At 37.6% G+C, this 18,628-nt stretch overlaps 1 long non-coding RNA gene across 2 annotated transcripts in view; it reads left to right on the top strand.

Moving 5' to 3' along the window:
- The window catches only part of LOC141555598 (uncharacterized), a 199,036-nt gene that overhangs the window by 97,944 nt on the left and 82,464 nt on the right, over positions 1-18,628 (top strand). For both annotated transcript variants that reach the window (XR_012486275.1, XR_012486276.1), the window contains exon 2: positions 12,577-12,729. This is a non-coding gene — a long non-coding RNA (uncharacterized LOC141555598). The remainder of the gene's footprint in view (positions 1-12,576; positions 12,730-18,628) is intronic.

Genomic DNA, 18,628 nt, shown 5'->3' with positions numbered 1-18,628 from the left:
GAATCACAGGCCTTGCGTTCAAGGACCCCAGAGTGGAGGAGTCCCGAGGTCTGTGCTGCAGTCTGCATTTGCTGCGTTGCTTCTCACCTCTGTGGGGGCCCCAGGATCTGTGCTTTGAGATCCTTTTTGGCAGGGACCTTCACGCGCTGTCTTCTCACACGGGAGGGCTGCTCCTCCCCTTTCTCCAAGGGGTCTCTGTACAGGCAGATCGGGTTGCCCCGGGCCTTGGCAAACAGAAGGTTTGCGTGGGCGCCCAGCACTGGACATGCTACCTGGGCTTGTAACAGACAGAGGAAGCCAACGCCAGATGGAGCGTCAGATCAGGCGTTTGTTTTTCTTGCAATTAAGGGAGGGGGAGAAAATGTTGCTTGTAATTAAACAAGGAAAATGTTACATAAACCACCCCCCACAACAGCTGCGTTAATCCCTGGAGGGGACAGCAGAGCAGTGGGTTAAACACTGGCAAGACTGGGAAATATTTGATGTCTTTCAGCATGGAGTATCCAGTGTTGAAGGAGGGGGTTGGGCCACTTACAAGGTTGCTGCTGCCGCTCCTGCCGCTGCCGCCACCATCTGGGGTGCCCCTCAGTCCCTAACCGAGTGGGGACTTGCAGCCAGGAAACCTCTAAGTGGTAAAGCCTTATAGAATCCCACAACCCCGTGGAACCTTAAAATCTAGAACACGAAACATCAGAGCTGGAAAAATCCTTCACATTTATTCCATGTATTCAATCTCAGATTCTGCCTTTTCTCCCTTTGCAGCAGCTGCCCACATGTGTCCCCTTTTCTCTATTGAAACAACCATTACCCTTCCCTGCCTCCCTCCCCCAAATACACATCCTCTCTGGAGCTATTGAGACTTTGTTTATCTCCCTGCTCAACTCTCCTCCCCTGGAGTCCACGCTTCACTCACTGCCCAAGTGATTTTTTAAAAAAGGCAGCTCTGATCGTGTTAACCCCCCTTACTAAGCAAACTACAGTGGCTCATTATTACCTCCCAGATCAAATATAAAATCTTTATCTTCACTTTTAAAGCTTTTCACAACCCGGCTCCTTCCTGTCTTCCATTTTACTCCCCTTGACATAGGATCATTCACAAGGATACTTCTTGCTATTCCTCAAACACAACACAACATCTCCAAACTCGTAAGTTTTCCCTGGCTGTCCCTCACATCTTGGATGCTCTCACTCCTCACCTCTACCCCCTTGTCTTCTCTGGCATCCTTCAAGACTCAGCACAAACCCCGTGTCCTTTAGGAGGTCTTTCAGGATCTCTCTCCCTCTCTCCCAACCAATGCTTCTGAGATTACCTCCTATTTACATGGTCTATATCTTGGATGTACGATTTTTTTTTGGCATTCTCTCTCTCCAATTAAATGTGTCCCACATGAGTCCAGGGATTATGTTTTTTCTCTTCTTTGTGTCTGTCTGCTTAATAAATGCTTATTGCCTAACTTAATTAACACAGAACCTAGAATTTCAGAGCTGGAAAGAACTTTCACACAGAATATTCAACAATCCATCACCCAGACTATCTTGACATCTGCCCTTCTGTGAGTTTGTCTACCTATCCCCACACCCCCTCACTCTGCTCCCGGCACAATAAGTAAATCAATCAATTCCTCCATAGATCTCTGTGACTTCCAAACAAAACTCACTTCTCCAGACACAACCCCTCTATTTCCTTTTTGTTTTGTCTTTCCCTGTTAAAATAGACACTCTGATATGAGAATAATCTCATTTTTGTATGTTTATTTACATAATTCCTAGCATACTCAAATGGTTTAACAAATTTGTTTTCATTCATTCATTCATCACAGAATATTAGATCTTCAAAGGCCCTTAGAACACAGAGAATGTCAGAACTAAAAAGGATGAGACATAGTGTTGGCCAGAAGGGACTTTTAAACTCAGCATGTCAAGAGTTGGAAGGAACCTTAGCGTGTAATTTGTTGGAAGTTAGTGAACCCTGGAGACCAACCGATCCAATCTCTCTCTGATTTTTATGGAGAGCCAATGAATGTTATGTTATGTAAAAGGATGATAGACTTGGGGTCAGAAGGTTCATGCATGGTAAGAAAGACCTAAGTTAGGGTCTTGGTTTTGATATTTTATTGTCATTTTGTCTCTTGACACAAATTTCATCCTGCCCTGTCTCAATTGCTAAAGTGCTTTATAACTCATAATAAAAATATAACACACTAGTTTTAACACATAAAAAAGTTAAGTCCAGAAATCTAAAGTCAGTTGCTGAAGCTTCAATAACAATGAGAGAACAAATCAGGAACTAAGACTCAGATCTTTTGAGTTATTCTTTCTATGGCACCAGGTTGCTTCAAGTTCGAAGTTTGTTGTTGTTGTTCTTCCTTTTTTTCCCCCCACTTAATAGTATTTTATTTTTTCCAATGACTTGTAAATGTAGTTTTCAACATTTATTTCTCTAAGATTTTGAATTCTAAATTCTTTTTCTTCTTCTCTTCCTTTCCTCTCCCCTCCCCAGGACAGTGAACAGTCTGATAGAGGTTATACATGTGCAGTCATTTTAAACATATTTCCATATCAGTCATGTTGTGGAAGAGACATCAAAACAAAAGAGAAAAAAAAAATAAGAAAGGGAGGAGGGGAAAATAGTATACTTCACTTTGCATTCAGTCTCCACAATTCCTTCTCTGGAAACATATGGTATTTTCCATCCCAAGTCTAATTTCCTCCTTTGTTCTTGAAGAACACCAATAGCAGCCAGGAGGCAGATTGAGATGAGTATTTAACTTGAAGTGAGGAAGATCTGAGCTAAAATCCCATTTCAAACATTTTCCTGGACAAGTCACGTAACTTCTCCCATCTTCACTTTGCTAATCTGTAAAATGAGAAAAAGGTCCTTTTTCAAACTAAACTGCCAAGCAGAGAGCACAACTCTGTTGGGTTGGCCACCTTGTTCAAATGCCAAATGTATGCTTATCAAAAAGCTTATTTTATGGAGAACTCATGGCAAGCATTCACAAAGTGGTCAGAAAAACTATACTAGGACATATCCAAGGTTTCTCTTAAGAACTTTAAAATTGTTTGTATGACACAGGAGACATTGGCACAGGACAATTGCCTAGTATGGCATGCCTTCATCAGAGAAGATGCTGTGTTATAGAGCCAAAGCAGAATTGAATTCGCTCAGAAAAAATGTGAGATGCAGTTAGAAAAGCCATCCCAAGTTCATTTGTCTGACCTGTGGCAAAGAATTCCAAACTTGTGTGGGTCTGATCATCCACAGTCGGACACACTGTAACTTGACTCTAACATAGAGGTGTCATTCTAGCCCTCTTCAAGAGCAAAACTATAACTTACCAAACAAAATGAGAATGATAATTGCACCTATTTTGCACATATATTTTGCACATAATTGCACAAGGTGGTTATAAGGATGAAATGGGACAATACATATGTGTAAAGTTCTCCATAAACCTTAAAACACTTTATGCATTAGCTATTAACAATAAGGACACAATTAATAATTCACCTAAACTCCTCTGGATTCTTGTTCATTTTTGCTTGTGCAAAAAAATGTGCAACAGGGTGTGCTTAGAAATTGTTTGTACTTCCACTTTACAGATGGGAAAACTAAGCAAAGCATGGAATCAGGAGGCTAAGGACTTATAACTAGTTAACAGGAATGAGCTTCAGATCAAGCCATTCTCCAATTGATAAATGGTCAAAGGATATGAACAGACAATTTTCAGATGATGAAATTGAAACTATTTCCACTCATATGAAAGAGTGTTCCAAATCACTATTGATCAGAGAAATGCAAATTAAGACAACTCTGAGATATCATTACACACCTGTCAGATTGGCTAAGATGACAGGAACAAATAACGATGAATGTTGGAGGGGATGTGGAAAAACTGGGACACTGATGCATTGTTGGTGGAGTTGTGAAAGAATCCAACCATTCTGGAGAGCAATCTGGAGTTATGCCCCAAAAGTTATCAAACTGTGCATACCTTTTGATCCAGCAGTGCTACTACTGGGCTTATATCCCAAAGAAATACTAAAGAGGGGAAAGGGACCTGTATTTGCCAAAATGTTTGTGACAGCCTTTTTGTAGTGGCTAGATACTGGAAAATGAATGGATGCCCATCAATTGGAGAATGGTTGGGTAAATTATGGTATATGAAGGTTATGGAATATTGTTGCTCTGTAAGAAATGACCAGCAGGAGGAATACAGAGAGGCTTGGAGAGACTTATATCAACTGATGCTGAGTGAAACAAGCAGAACAAGGAGATCATTATACACTTCAACAACAATACTGTATGAGGATGTACTACGATAGAAGTGGATATCTTCTTTTTTTATTAATTTTATAATTATAACATTTTTGACAGTACATATGCATAGGTAATATTTTACAACATTATTCCTTGTACTCCCTTCTGCTCTGAATTTTTCCCTCCTTCCCTCCACCCCCTCGCCTAGATGGCAGGCATTTCCATACATATTAAATATCTTATAGTATATCCTAGGTACAGTATTATGTGCAGAACTGAATTTTGTTGTTGTTGTTGTTGTTGCAAAGGAAGAATTGGATTCAGAAGGCATAAATAACCTGGGAAGAAAGACAAAAAATGCAAACAGTTTACACTCATTTCCCAGTGTTTCTTCTCTGGGTGTAGCTGATTCTGTCCATCATTGATCATGGACATTTCTTGTTCCTGTGGAACAAGAAATTCGGTTCTGCACACATATATTGTATTTAGGATATACTATAACACATTTAACATGTATGGGACTGCCTGCCATCTAGGGGAGGGGGTGGAGGGAGGGAAGGGAAAATTCAGAACAGAAGTGAGTACAAGGGATAATGTAAAAAATTACCCATGCATATGTACTGTCAAAAAATTATAATTATAAAAAATTTTAAAAAAAGGAATGACCTTCAGCTTCTAGATTCCTAATGGTCTCTTTCATCCATACTTAGGCCACCAGCTTTTCCTCTCATTTCAAGATACTAGCTCATTGTTTAACAGCAAATGTCTGGGCCGGAGGCCTCATTCTCATTCTATTACTGCCCACCCAGTGAGAAGCAGGAAGTGGAGATCTAGCCCCTAGTCTTTGAGAGTTTTTTTTTTTTTTTAAGTAGAACCCTAAAGCTGTAGAGGTTCCCTCCCTTAAGAATATTATCAAAGCTTTCATCTCCTGGTCATTAACTGGAATAACTGTTGGGAACACCCATCCACTTGCTGTTTGATGCTGTTGCTGACTCACCTGTTTTCCAAGTTAATTCTTGGTCTAATATAGATACATATATTCATTCTTCACAAATTACGAAGATAGCGCAGAAATGTTTTCCCACACAGCCCAAGGATCTAAGGTCATGTAGGTACAGTCTCAGTATTATAAGATTTCGAACTGGAGGAACTTCAGAGATTCTGTCATTCAACCCCTTCCGTTTAGACATAAGGAAATAGAAGCCAAGAGAGAAGAAATAATTAGTTCAGTTTCTCACAGTAATAAGTAGCAAAGCCAATATTTGAACCCGGGTCTTCTGATCCTAAATCCATTTACTTTCTAAATTGTCTTAATGCCCTCACACAGAAAGAGAAGCACAAGAAGCTTGATTATCCTGTTCAGGGATTATCCAAAACTTTAGATGTGTGGGAATGGTGCAGTACATCCATGTTGGGGCAATGGAGTGGTTCAGTGGAGAAGGTATCAGGCCTACAGTCAGGAAGATTCATCTTTATGAGTTCAAATCCAGCCTCAGACACTTATTGGCTATGTGATCCTAGGCAAGTCACTTAATTCTGTTTGCCTCGGTTTCCTTATTTGTAAAATGAGCCAGAGAAGGAAATGGCAAGCTGCTCCAGTACCTCTGCCAAGAAAACCCTAAATGGGGTCATGAAGAGTCAGACAACACTGAAAATGACTGAAATACAGCAAACATCTATATTAGAACAAGAGAGAATTTCTATTCAGATAGGGGTGAGACTAGATGATCACCGAAGTCTTTTCTTGCTTTGCCCTAAAGATAATTTGGCACAAGTTCCATATGAATGTAATGATTTCTTTAAACAAAAATAGCTAATATTTCATTAAAAGAAACTGTGTGATCCTAGCTAAGTCACTTAACCTATATATATGCCTCAGTTTCCTCAACTGTGAAATGGGTACAATAATAACATCTACTTCTCAGATGAGATTTGTACTTAGTAGGATGCTTGGCACACAGTAGATGCTATGTAAATATTTATTCCCTTCCTCCCTTTCCCTTCCTCTTCTGTACCCTATATTCTTGACAAGTACCAAAAGAATATTTCAGAGAAAAGTAAGGTTTCAGCTATGGGATGGCAGATTGACCAATATTAGTGCATAAGGGAGTGAGAATAAGAAATTGGAATAAGAAGAAAAGGAGGTCCAGCTCAGGAATATGCTGGAGCCGGCTCATGCCTGCTTGAGAACTGATTGTTAAACTTTCAGTGTGAGAATTTTCATCTTGGAAATCAGCAAAGCTACAAGTCAGGGCTTCCTTTGTTTCTTTGTAGATTGTCTCCCCAGAGAAAGTGATAGAGAAAATGTTTATAATGAAGATTAAACTTAAAAGTGTCTTACATATATTTCTATCCTGCCCCACCCCCCTTTAAACCCCTACTTAAACATTTATCAGTATGTCCCTGCTCCAGTTTTAGTCTGGGCTTTGTCACACACTTACTAGCTGCCTGGATGATCTTGGGCAATCCACTTAATTTCTCTTTTTCTAAAAAATAGGGTTGGGTTAGTCTCCTAAATAGCTTCTAGCTTTTTTGATGATTCTCTGATAATATTCTATCTAATTGATAATTCTAGCTAACTGATAGTCCTTTGATAAAATCATCATAAAATAAAATTTCCCTTCACTCAGCATATATTCCTTAATTGTAACATGAAAGATGATAATGATATAACAATGATAATGATGATGATGATGATGATGATTTATATTTCTATAATGCTTGTTGTTGAATTCATTCAATCCTGTTAGACTTTAGGATCCTTCACTTGGGGTTTTCTTAGCTGTTTCTTACCCCATTTGGGATTTTCTTGGTAAAGATGCTCAAGTATTTGGCATTTTCTTCTCCAGCTCACTTTATAGGTGAAGAAACTGAAGCAAACAGAGTTAAGTGACTTACCCCACAGTCAAATAGCTAGTTAAGTGTCTGAAGCCAGATTTGAACTCAGCTTTTCCTGACTTCAGAACTAGTGCCTTACCCACTGTGCCATCTAGTTGCCCCTTTCTATAGTCCTTAAAGATTTGCAAAGGGTACCACCGATATTGTAAAGTTGGGAGTGCCAACATAACTAACTTCTTTTTGCAGATGAGGTTTAGTGAGATTTCATGGGATGATTCTAAACAGATCTGCTTTGTTGTAGTTTTGTTTTGTGGAGTAATGTGCCTTTAAGCATTTTCTCAATAGTCCCAGGATGGGATAGTGGAAAGAGCTGGATTTAAGAGTCAAAAGACAAAGGTTCAAATCCCACTTTTGCCTCTTGCCACTTGTGTTGCCTTAAGATAATCACAATCTCTTTTGATCTGGTTCTGTTCCTCAGTAACAGGAAGTTGACCAGATGACCTTGAAGGTCCCTTCTAAACCTAATCTTGGGATTCTATGGCCTGCCTTTGGTCATACAACCTAAATAATAGTGCCAAAATAAAATTCAAACCCAGGATTCCTGATTCCAAAGTAAACCATTTTCCCACAGCACTAGGATGATTTTTGAGCTTCCGTTTGGCCCAATTTTCTGTGATTTCATAACTAAGCAATTCTGTATCTGAATGAACTTGGGAATCCATGCATGTTAACAAGGGTTAAGGAGAGGTATCTTGAAGTACGTCTCAGGTGTCTGAGTCTGTGACCAGTCATCTCATACCCAGGGTGGCCAAGAACCATTATGAGAGCAGCTTCTGGAGTAAGAGTGGGGAAAGATGGCCATAGTTCAGTCAGACAGTCAAAAAGGATTTATTAAACACTCGTTGTGTGCCAGGCATTCCAAAGTGCTGAGAATACAAAAGCCACAACATAGTGCTTCCCCTCAAAAAGCTCACACTCTACGGAGGAGTCAATAAAAAATACATTATATATTATTGTGTGTATATATCTATATATGTACATGATATATTCATACAAGTCATATATACATTACATATACTCATAAGCACACATACATATATAGACATGTTTTGTGTGCATACATATATATATGTATATATACACATATAAAATATCAAAATAAAAGGTGATTTCAGAGGCAAAGCACTGATGGGATGGGGAGAAGCCTGGGAAAGGTTCCCTGCAGTGGGTACTTGAGTCTTCTAGGAAGTCAGGTAGCATAAGAGAGGAGAGAAAGCATTTTAAATATAGAAAACAGCTACTAAAGAAGAAAGGAATTGGGAGCTGGAGTGTCCTATCTAAGGAAGAGCAGTAAGATCAGTGCAGCTGAATCACAAGACTATGTAGAAGTGGGGGAGGTTGAAGTCAAGAAACCATTTAATGTAACCTCCGTTACAATAAAACAGACTAAAAGGCAGCAATGCCATAGTAGGTACTCAGTAAATTAAGAAGTAGGTACCACAGAATTGAGAAAGAGCTATCAGTCTGTCAATCTTTTCCGTGTCCGGGCCAGGTGAGGTTTCCCGTGTTGTGGAGTTGGGTTTGGTTCAGATTGTCATGCTGCTGATTATTTGGATAGGAAATCCAGTCAAGACTTTTTTGGAGGGAAAAAATACAGCTTTCTAACAATCGGAGCTGTCCCAAAAGAGAATGAGCAATTCTATGTTGTATTTTTATTTATTTTGTTAAACATTTCCTAATTCCATTTTAATCTGGTTTGGGGCTGCTGGTCACAGGTTTTATACCCCTGCTATAGAAGGTATTACTGCTTAGAGAAGAAGCAGACTAGACTAGTTCTCTGGGGTCCTTTTAGTTCTATTTTGGATCTCCTACTGATCATTTTTAGAACCTTGGGTTAGTTACCTCATCTCTCCTGGCCTCAATTTTTTCCTCTGACAAGTGGAAGTAGTGAATAAGAACAAATAAAAATAACTAATGCTTTAAGGTTTGCTAAGTGTTTTACAATTATTTCATCTTTTCCTCACAACAATCTTGCTGAGTAAGGCAATTATTATCTCCATTTTTACAGAAAAGAAAACTGAAGTAGACAGAATTTAAATGACTTGCCCAGTCGTATATCTGATAAACATCTTTCTGACTCTAGGTTCAACACTTTAGTAAAATCATTTACCTGCTCCTAAAACTAGAGGATGACAAATTTTATGATTCTGTGATTCTGGAAAGTATGACTTCTGAGCAAAAATGATGAAATGACGTTATGCTGTAAGCCTAAATTCTCTTATAAATTTGGTAATTGTAGACTATCCAACAGGGCTGGGTTTGGTGCTGTCAGCTTTGGGATAGCTCAGGTGCCCTCTTCTGGCTAGAAGACTGTTCCCATTAGCAGCTTGGAAGGGCAGGAATCTAGTAGCTCTTTGGTCTCTCTTCTTCCAATGTTCAGACAAGCCAAGATGTTTAAACTAAAGAAAGCCAAGTGCTGAAATACCCTCTGCTGAGTCAGCAGAGATTTTGGCCTGACCCAAACTGAATGCACTGGAAGAACAGTTTTCAGAAAGAAAAAAAGAACTGAGTTCAAGGTCAAATAACTTGTTCAGGGTCACCAGGTAGTAGATGCTAATAGAGGATCAAGTCCAAGGTTTTTGACTTCAAATCCAGTGCCTGACCCATTCTATCAACTTGCCTCATGGTTAGGAGCAAATTGCCTATAGTGGTAAAATATTTTATTTATTAAAGATACAGAAAAGAACTGATACAACTTCTTGGATTCAAAGAATGGATAGTCCAATTGCTTTCTAGGTCATTCTTTCCATTTTGCTCTTTCTGTTAAGGTCAGAGAATTGACCTTTACAGAGATTATTGCTTATCCTTGGATACTCCATCCATAATCAGAGTACACACAAGTGGCTAAAATTGTTCATTAGGTATGCAATGCTTCATGACTCTGGCACCATCTCTGGCCATCTCTGATTGGGATCCAGTCATCACATTTGAAATGGAAGGAAATTCAAAGACCATTTAGTGACTAGTCCAAACTTTTCTTTTATAGGTGAGAAAAGAAGCTCAGAGAGGTAAGGTTTTACACAGTTCAAATCATAATCTCATTCAGTACTGTTTTCACCATCCCATTTTACCATAATGGACAATATATACTACTGAGTGTGTAAAGTAGAGTGTGGAGGACTCTGGAGAAGTATACTTGAAACAAGGTGTTTTCAGTGGAATTGATGAGATGATGGTTCTCTAGTTCACATATATACTTAGTATTTAGTATGGTGATGTAATGGTTCTCTAGTTTACACATATTCAGTGTGCTATAATGATGTAATTGTACTAAGATATATAAGGGCTGAGAAGGACTGGAAATGAGACATTCCATCTTTGACCAACCTCAGGGTGACCTTCCTGACTTCATCACTTCTCCACTAAGACCAAGGCCTTGGGCTGATCCTAAGATCCTCCAGAAAGCTAGCCTGAACATTACAATGATGTAATCATACGAGGTATTACAAAATAACAATAATAATAATTCTTGTCTTGCCAATCTTACAGGATTATTGTAAGGGTCAACTTAAGGGCTGAGAAGACAGGAAATAGAGACATTCCATCTTTGACCATCTTTGTGACTCTTCTACCTTCGTCATCTCCTCCACTAAAATCAAGGCTGGTCCAGAAATCCTCCAGAGAGCTAGTCCGGACCCTACAGTAGAGGGCTATAAAAGGGGGGGCATAATTTAATGTCAGGTCAATGAAGATGACTTAGATTTCCATTTGCAGAAAATGGATTCTTGCTGTACCTTGATCTGTGTTCAAGCTTTCTCGCCCAGTTTCTTTGCTGTTCTGTTTTACAGAATTTAAGTCCATCTTTTTGTTAAGATTATCATCTTTCCCCCCTTTTTTTCTGATTCTTCTTTTACAATAAGACTAATATGAAAACATGTAGAATGATTGTATATGTATAAAGGAAGATAGAAAAAAATTTGGAACTCAAAAATCTTACAAAAATGAATGTTGAAAACTATCTTTACATGTAATTGGAAAAATATAATACTATTTAGAAATTTATAAAAGAAAAAATTTGCATGACAAGAAGTATCAGCAAACAAAGTTCTAAAATACTAAAGATTGTCATAGAAAAACACACTTTAGTAGATAGTTGGCAACTTGAAACTTCTGGGACACACTATTTGCACTCCAGTTTAACTACTAGCTTACTGTATGACCTCCATCCCCCCAAAAAATCACTGGACGAGGGTTATTCTGAAGATTAAACTAAAAATAACATACATGCCAATTATTGGCAGATAGAGCAAAAAGCATACTGGATTTGGAGTCAAAAAATACTAGCCCCAAATCCTACTTCTAGCACTAATAATAACATTTCTGAGTTTCAATCTCCTCATATGTAAAATAACAATAATAATAATTCTTGTCTTACCTATCTTACAGATTTATTGTGAGAGTCAACTTAATTCATCTATGTAAAAAACTTTCAAATCTTAAAATGCTGTAAAATGTCAGTTATTATTATTTCTACCCTTCATCCTCAATTTCCTCAAACTGCTTCTCCCTACGCCCACACCCACACCTACCCACCCACCTACCTATACATTTTGTACTCTATCTTATTGTGCTTTGAGGAAAGTGCTTTGTAAAACATCAAATGTTATAGAAATGTGAACAATTACTAACATTCATTAAACACATGGTGCAGAACACTATCCTGTACATAAAGCTATATACAAAGATGAACAAAATCTTTGTATATCCTGACAGCATCAAGGAACCTGCAATTTTTTAAAATGTGCAGAAAAATAATAGAATAATAGAGATCAGTCTATTAAAATACAGACAAATAGGTTGGGATGTTGAAGCAGTTTTTACAGACAGTGATGTGCTCCATTTTAAGTAGTTTAGTTTTTTTTTTTTACAGGTAGTGATATTACCCCATATTTTAAAAAAATCAAGATTATAAAGCATAATATTAATTGATATGTATCCTGTTTTAAAGATTTTCCATTTTTACCAAATGAGTTGTTTCAGAAGACCTTTAAATAGCCTGGAATTATGTTTGTAGACTTTCAGAGCTGAAAAGAATCTTGGGGATTATCTAGAATGTAAGTCCTTTTTTTTTTCTCTTAAAATTAACCAATTTATTTATTTACAAAGCATATGCCTGGGTAATTTTTCCAACATTGACCCTTGCATAACTTTTGTTCCAAATTTTCCCCTCCTTCCCCCCACCCCCTCCCCTAGCTGACAGGTAGTCCAATACATATTAAATATGTTGAAATACATGTTAAAACCAATATATGTATACATATTTACACAGTTATCATGCTGCACAAGAAAAATCAGATCAAGAAGTAAGGAAAAAAAAACTGAGAAAGAAAACAAAATGCAAGCAAATAACTCAGAGAGAGTGAGAATGTTATGTTGTGTTCCACACTCTGTTCTCATACTTCTCTCTATAATTGTAGATGGCTCTCTTCATCACTGCACAAGTGGAAATGATTTGGTTCATCTCATTGTTGAAGAGGGCCACATCCATCAGAATTGATCATCATATAGTCTTCTTGTTGCTGTGTATAATGATCTCCTGGTTCTACTCAATTCACTCAGCATCAATACATGTAAGTCTCTCCAGGCCTCTTTGAAATCATCCTGCTGATCTTTAGAATGTTTTTTGAGGGCAAAGACTTTGTGTTTGTTTTTATATTTTCAACCCCTACCAGAGTACCAGGCTGTGCCCAGCACCTAGAAGGTGCTTAATAGGTCCTGTTGATTGATCTATCTGAGTGCTACTCATTTTTTAAATTAATTTTATAACTATAAAAATTTTTGACAGTATATATGCATGAGTAATTTTTTTATGACATTATCCCTTGTATTCATTTTTCCAAATTTTCCCCTCTCCCTCTACTCCCTCCCCTAGATGACAGGCAATCCCATACATTTTACATGTGTTACAGTATAACCTAGATACAATATATGTGTGTAAACCCAAATTTTCTTGTTGGATTCTGAAGGTATAAGTAACCTGGGTAGATAGACAGTAGTGCTGACAGTTTACATTCAATTCCCAGTGTTACTTCTCTGGGTGTAGTTGTTTCTGTCCATCATTGATCAGTTGGAAGTGAGTTGGATCTTCTTTATGTTGAAGATATCCACTTCCATCAGAATACATCTTCATACAGCATTATTGTTGAAGTGTACAGCGATCTTCTGGTTCTGTTCATTTCACTCAGCATCAGTTTATGTAAGTCTCTCCAAACCTCTCTGAATTCATCCTGCTGGTCATTTCTTACAGAGCAATAATATTCCATAACATTCATATACCATAATTTACCCAACCATTCTCCAATTGATGGACCTCCATTCATCTTCCAGTTTCTAGCCACTACGAAAAGAGCTGCCACAAACATTTTGGCACACACAGGTCCCTTTCCCCTCTTTAGTATTTCTTTGGGATATAAGCCCAATAGCAGCAATGCTGGATCAAAGGGTATGCACATTTTGATAACTTTTTGGGCATAATTCCAAGTTGCTCTGCAGAATGGCCAGATTCTTTCACATCTCCACCAACAATGCATCAGTGTCCCAGTTTTCCCACATCCCCTCCAACATTCATCATTATTTGTTCCTGTCATCTTAGCCAATCTGACAGGTGTGTAGTGGTATCTCAGAGTTGTCTTAATTTGCATTTCTCTGATCAGTAGTGATTTGGAACCCTCTTTCATGTGAGTGGACATAATTTCAATTTCATCATCTGAGAATTGTCTGTTCATATCCTTTGACCATTTATCAATTGAAGAATGGTTTGATTTCTTATAAATTAGGGTCAGTTCTCTATATATTTTGGAAATGAGACCTTTATCAGAACCTTTAACTGTAAAAATATTTTCCCAATTTGTTACTTCCTTTCTAATCTTGTTTGCATTAGTATTGTTTGTACAGAAACTTTTTAGTTTGTTGTAATCAAAATCTTCTATTTTGTGATCGATAATGATCTCTAGTTCTCCTCTGGTCATAAATTCCTTCGTCCTCCACAGGTCAGAGAGGTAGACTGTTCTCTGTTCCTCTAATCTATTTATGATCTCATTCTTTATGCATAAATCATGGACCCATTTTGATCTTATCTTGGTATATGGTGTTAAGTGTGGATCCATATCTAATTTCTGCCATAGAGTGCTACTCATTTAAATGTTCTTGAATCCCCTGGGGGTGGGGAGAGGGGAGAGTGTAATCTAAAAATTCATTAATAGAATCTTTAGTAAATCATTGCCCAAATATAGTGTTTAAGTATGTTTTCCCTCTGTGACTATGAGCATGTGCATTTTTGAAACATTACTGTATTTTCACTTAAAACAACAAAGTAAAAATGCTTGCTCACACAAAAATGCAATGACAAATGGTAGGAGAATTTTACAAGTTCTCCTGTTGAGAATTTTCATAATTATGAATAGGATAGAAATTTTTATAATTATATAATATAAGTTTTAATTTATAGATTTCTTAAGTAAAATTTTAGTTATTACATTTAATAAATTAATCTAAAAGAATATTATGAGTAGTATATTAAATTATCCTGGAAATTCAGGACACTATTTTTTTTTCAAAACAGTTCATAGAAAAAAAGATATTGAGAACTACTGAGATAATTCAAAGTAGTTCAAGTCCAGGGAGAAAAAGTAAACTATCCAAGATCTCAGGCAACATGATTTAATAGGAAGAACATGGGATTTGGAGTCAGAGGACCTATATACAGCCCTGGTTCTTCCACTTCCTTATTACCTGCATGACCTTGAACAAATTATTTCAATTGTCCTATATTCTAAGATCTCTTCCATCTGTAACAATCCAATAATCCTTTCCTAATTTATGTACAAACATAGAGTTTCTCTACTCCTCCATTATATCTGATTGTAAATCAGTGAAAACAAAGCTTCTTAAGTATATCTCTTTAGCACCTAGGTAAAGTGAAGTTCATCTCTATCTGTGGTCGTTATTTTTTCTCAGAGAGAAAAACTAGAACCAGTTCTATGCTCTGTAGTCTGACTTATTACAACTATATGTTCAAGTATTTTATCCATTGACTAGGTTCAAACTTTATAGGACAGGGACTATCTTTTGCCTCCTTTTTATCCTCAGCACTCAGCACAGTGCTTGGTACATAGAAGTCACTTAGCAAATGTTTATTTAATTGAATTGAACATATTACAGTGTTGCACATATGAAGAGATAATTTAAAATGTCTGGGGATAAAGAAGGGAAGGGAATAAGCACTCCTTCTGTGTCATTCACTATGCTAAGCATACAAAGTTATTGTTGTCTGCCTTTGAACTGATTCACTTTGGGTGATGACCACAAATTCATATCTGTAATTGAGCAGGTGATGCAAGGCTTTTGGATATTTTCTTCAATTCAAGGATCATGGGATGGCCATGTTTCCACAATCAGGAAGACAGTTGAGTGATGATAGCAGAAGAGTGCTGAGAAATAGTGCTCCCTTAACAAGGGAGTAGTCCTTGTCCACACTCAGAGGCTGTTTGCAAACAATAGATAAAAAGCAAAGGGAGTCTAAGCATTTGCATAGCCATACTTAAACTGGTCCTTAAACTGTGACTAAATTAGGCTGATTCTGTTCCTAGGAGGAGAGTACCAGAACAAAGTGATACTTTATTGTGGCAGAACAATAATAACTGTAGGGTGATTGATTACCATGGCAGCTTTCCTTTATGATGTCTGTATGTGGGGTCCCTTTTGTTGTTTGTGTTCTTAAGTAAGTTCTGCAAATTTTGCTTGATTAGAATGTGAATTATCTTAGTGAGTAGTCTTAGACATGGAAAAGTATGAGCATATGACCCTTTTTCTCCATTCAGAAGACCTTAATTTAGATCCCAATCACTGTCACCTAGATCATTACAATAACCTCTTAATTAGTCTTTTCCCTCTCTAATCTGTCCTTCATAATTTGCCAAAACAACATAAGGCCTGACCATGTCACTTTCCTGCTCAAGTTCTATCAGAATGTCCCTCTATGATAAAATATGAACTACTCATATTTTCAGTCTTATTTCATATTTATTTCCTTCATAGATTTTGTGTCCAAACCACACTTGAGTACTGAGTGTCCTAAACTGAACTTTTAGCTTCCATATAGTCTGTTGCCCATGTACTCCCTTCTCATCTTCATCTCTTATAATCCTTGTTGGAAGGGAGGAAGGAAGGAAGGAAGGAAGGGAAGGAGGAAGGAAAGGAGGAAGGAAAGAAAGAATAGAGGAAGGAAGCAAGGAAGAGAGGAATGAAGGAAGGAAGCAAGGAAGCAAGGAAGCAAAGAAGGAAGGAGGGAAGGAAGGGAAGGAGGAAGGTAGAAGGAAAGAAGGGAGGAAGGAAGAAGGAAAGAAGGAAGGAAGGAAAGGAGGAAGGGAGGGAGGGAGGAACGAAGGAAGGGAGGAAGGAAGGAAGGGAGGGAGAATAGAGAAAATAAGCATTTATTAAGTACTTTCTTTGTGCCATTCACTGTGCTAAGCCATGGAGATTTAAAAAAAAAAAAAAATTAAAGATGGAAGAAAGCAACACACAAAAGGGAACTGAAAAGGAAGGGAGATTGAGGAGGAGAAGGAAGGAAAGTTCAAAAAGTCTAGAGCAGAACCAGAAGACGATTGTTTCTACAAAATGGAAGCCCCAGAAGGAATTCACTAATGGAAGAAAGGGGCCAGCCTAGCAGAGGGATAGTTGGATGTTCTAGGATCTAGGGTAAGGAAATCTCAGGTATTGTGGGAAGTTATAAGATAAAACAGCAGCTAATATATGATTTTAAAGTCCTAAAATACTGGAACAGAGCCTAATAGGGAATGAAATCTGGCCAACCTGGGTCCTTCTATGAAATGGAAATATGGGGCATGTTCCAACAGAGGCCAAGGACAGTAAAATATAGAACATAGAATGTAAGAATTAAAGATGACCTTAGAACCAGAAAATAAAATAACAGAAGTGGAAGGGACCTAATATGCTCAGATGCCACCTCTCATTAAGTCCTCTGTAAGTGAGGTTGACTTAGTTGTACAGTTCTGATTCATTTAAATTCAATAGATGCGCAAGACAAAACATCACCTTTGTGGTGTCATTGGTCCTCTTTAAGAATGAAAGAGAAAGGGCAGCTAGATGATGCAATGGATAGAGAACTGTCCCTGAAGTCAGTAGGACTGGGTTCAAATCTGGCCTCAGATACTTAACATTTACTAACTGCATGACTCTGGACAAATCACTTATCTGCAATTGCCTTGCCAAGAAAAAAAAAACAAAAAACCCCAACACTTTAAAAAAAAAAAGAATTAATGAGGAATAACAATGCTTTCCATTATTAGTCAGTAAAATTCTTCCTCAAATTACCTTATATTTTTTCATCTTTATCTACCACCATCTTTCTTTTAGTAAATTATAACCTCTTTAAGGGCTTTGCATCCCCCGTACCTAGTTTAGTGCCTTGCATATTAAAAAGTGTTAAGTCCCAATGAATTGATATCATTATGTCTTTTGATACACTCAATGATAACTGCATCCTTGACCAACCTTCTGAGCCCTTCCTGTTCCCTTGGGCATCTCTGGGTAGGGAGAACTACAACTTTAAGATATCAAAGAACCTTATCACAACTGTTGGAGCCCAAGAACAGTAAGCAATTCAGTGAAAGGGATTAGATCACATGATCAGGCACTTTCTCCCTTTGGGTTTCCATTTTCTCATCTATGAATTTAGAATATTATATTCTTAGTTCCCTTCTAGCCCTCAATGCTATATTCCTTTGGCCTTTGGGTACATTTTGCCTGATTTCTCAATGGCCCTTAGCACTTTATTTTGGAGAGATTCCATATTTGCTAGTATGTCTCTCAGATTCTCTGGGCCGGGTAAATATTTATTGAATGGTCATATAGATGATCAGCATTTTGCTTCTGAAAATTTTACCTGGAGAACAACCTTACTCCTACCTGACTCATAGACTCGCCCAGAATATCCCAGTTTGTCTTTTGCATAGAGTGTGACCTAATTGTCTCTTGCAGGTTTGTTTTGTGTGTGCATAAACATGGTGTGCACCTATATAGAAGAGAGAGGCATATTAAAGAAATCTATGTAAGTAAAGCCAGGTTAGGGCATGTGAAGGCCTGGGAAGAAGGAAATCAAATAATTTTCTCTTTTCAAGAGCATTAAGTTGTCAGTTTGAGAGCCTTCCTAAAAAAAGAGACATCCTGATTTTATTTGAACAGTTATGGTCCTGAGTATTCTTTTAAAATGGGGAAGTGGGCTCTGGAAGGGGGAAGGAAAAGAAGCCAGAAGAAGAAAGAGAAAATGAAGAGATGGTGAAGACAGAGTTTGAATAATTCACAGCTTTTGAGATAGAAGTTGTCCTAAAGTTTACATAATCTGATATCTTACTTTAATTTCCAGAATTTAACTTTTTTCAATTAATAAACATACATACTTTTCTCCTTTACACAGGGTGAGGAGAGGGAAACAAAACAAAATTTTTGTAT

This window comes from Sminthopsis crassicaudata, chromosome 2 (genome assembly GCF_048593235.1).
Source record: "Sminthopsis crassicaudata isolate SCR6 chromosome 2, ASM4859323v1, whole genome shotgun sequence".
Lineage (NCBI taxonomy): Eukaryota > Metazoa > Chordata > Mammalia > Dasyuromorphia > Dasyuridae > Sminthopsis > Sminthopsis crassicaudata.
This window is presented reverse-complemented; position numbering and strand designations above follow the sequence as displayed.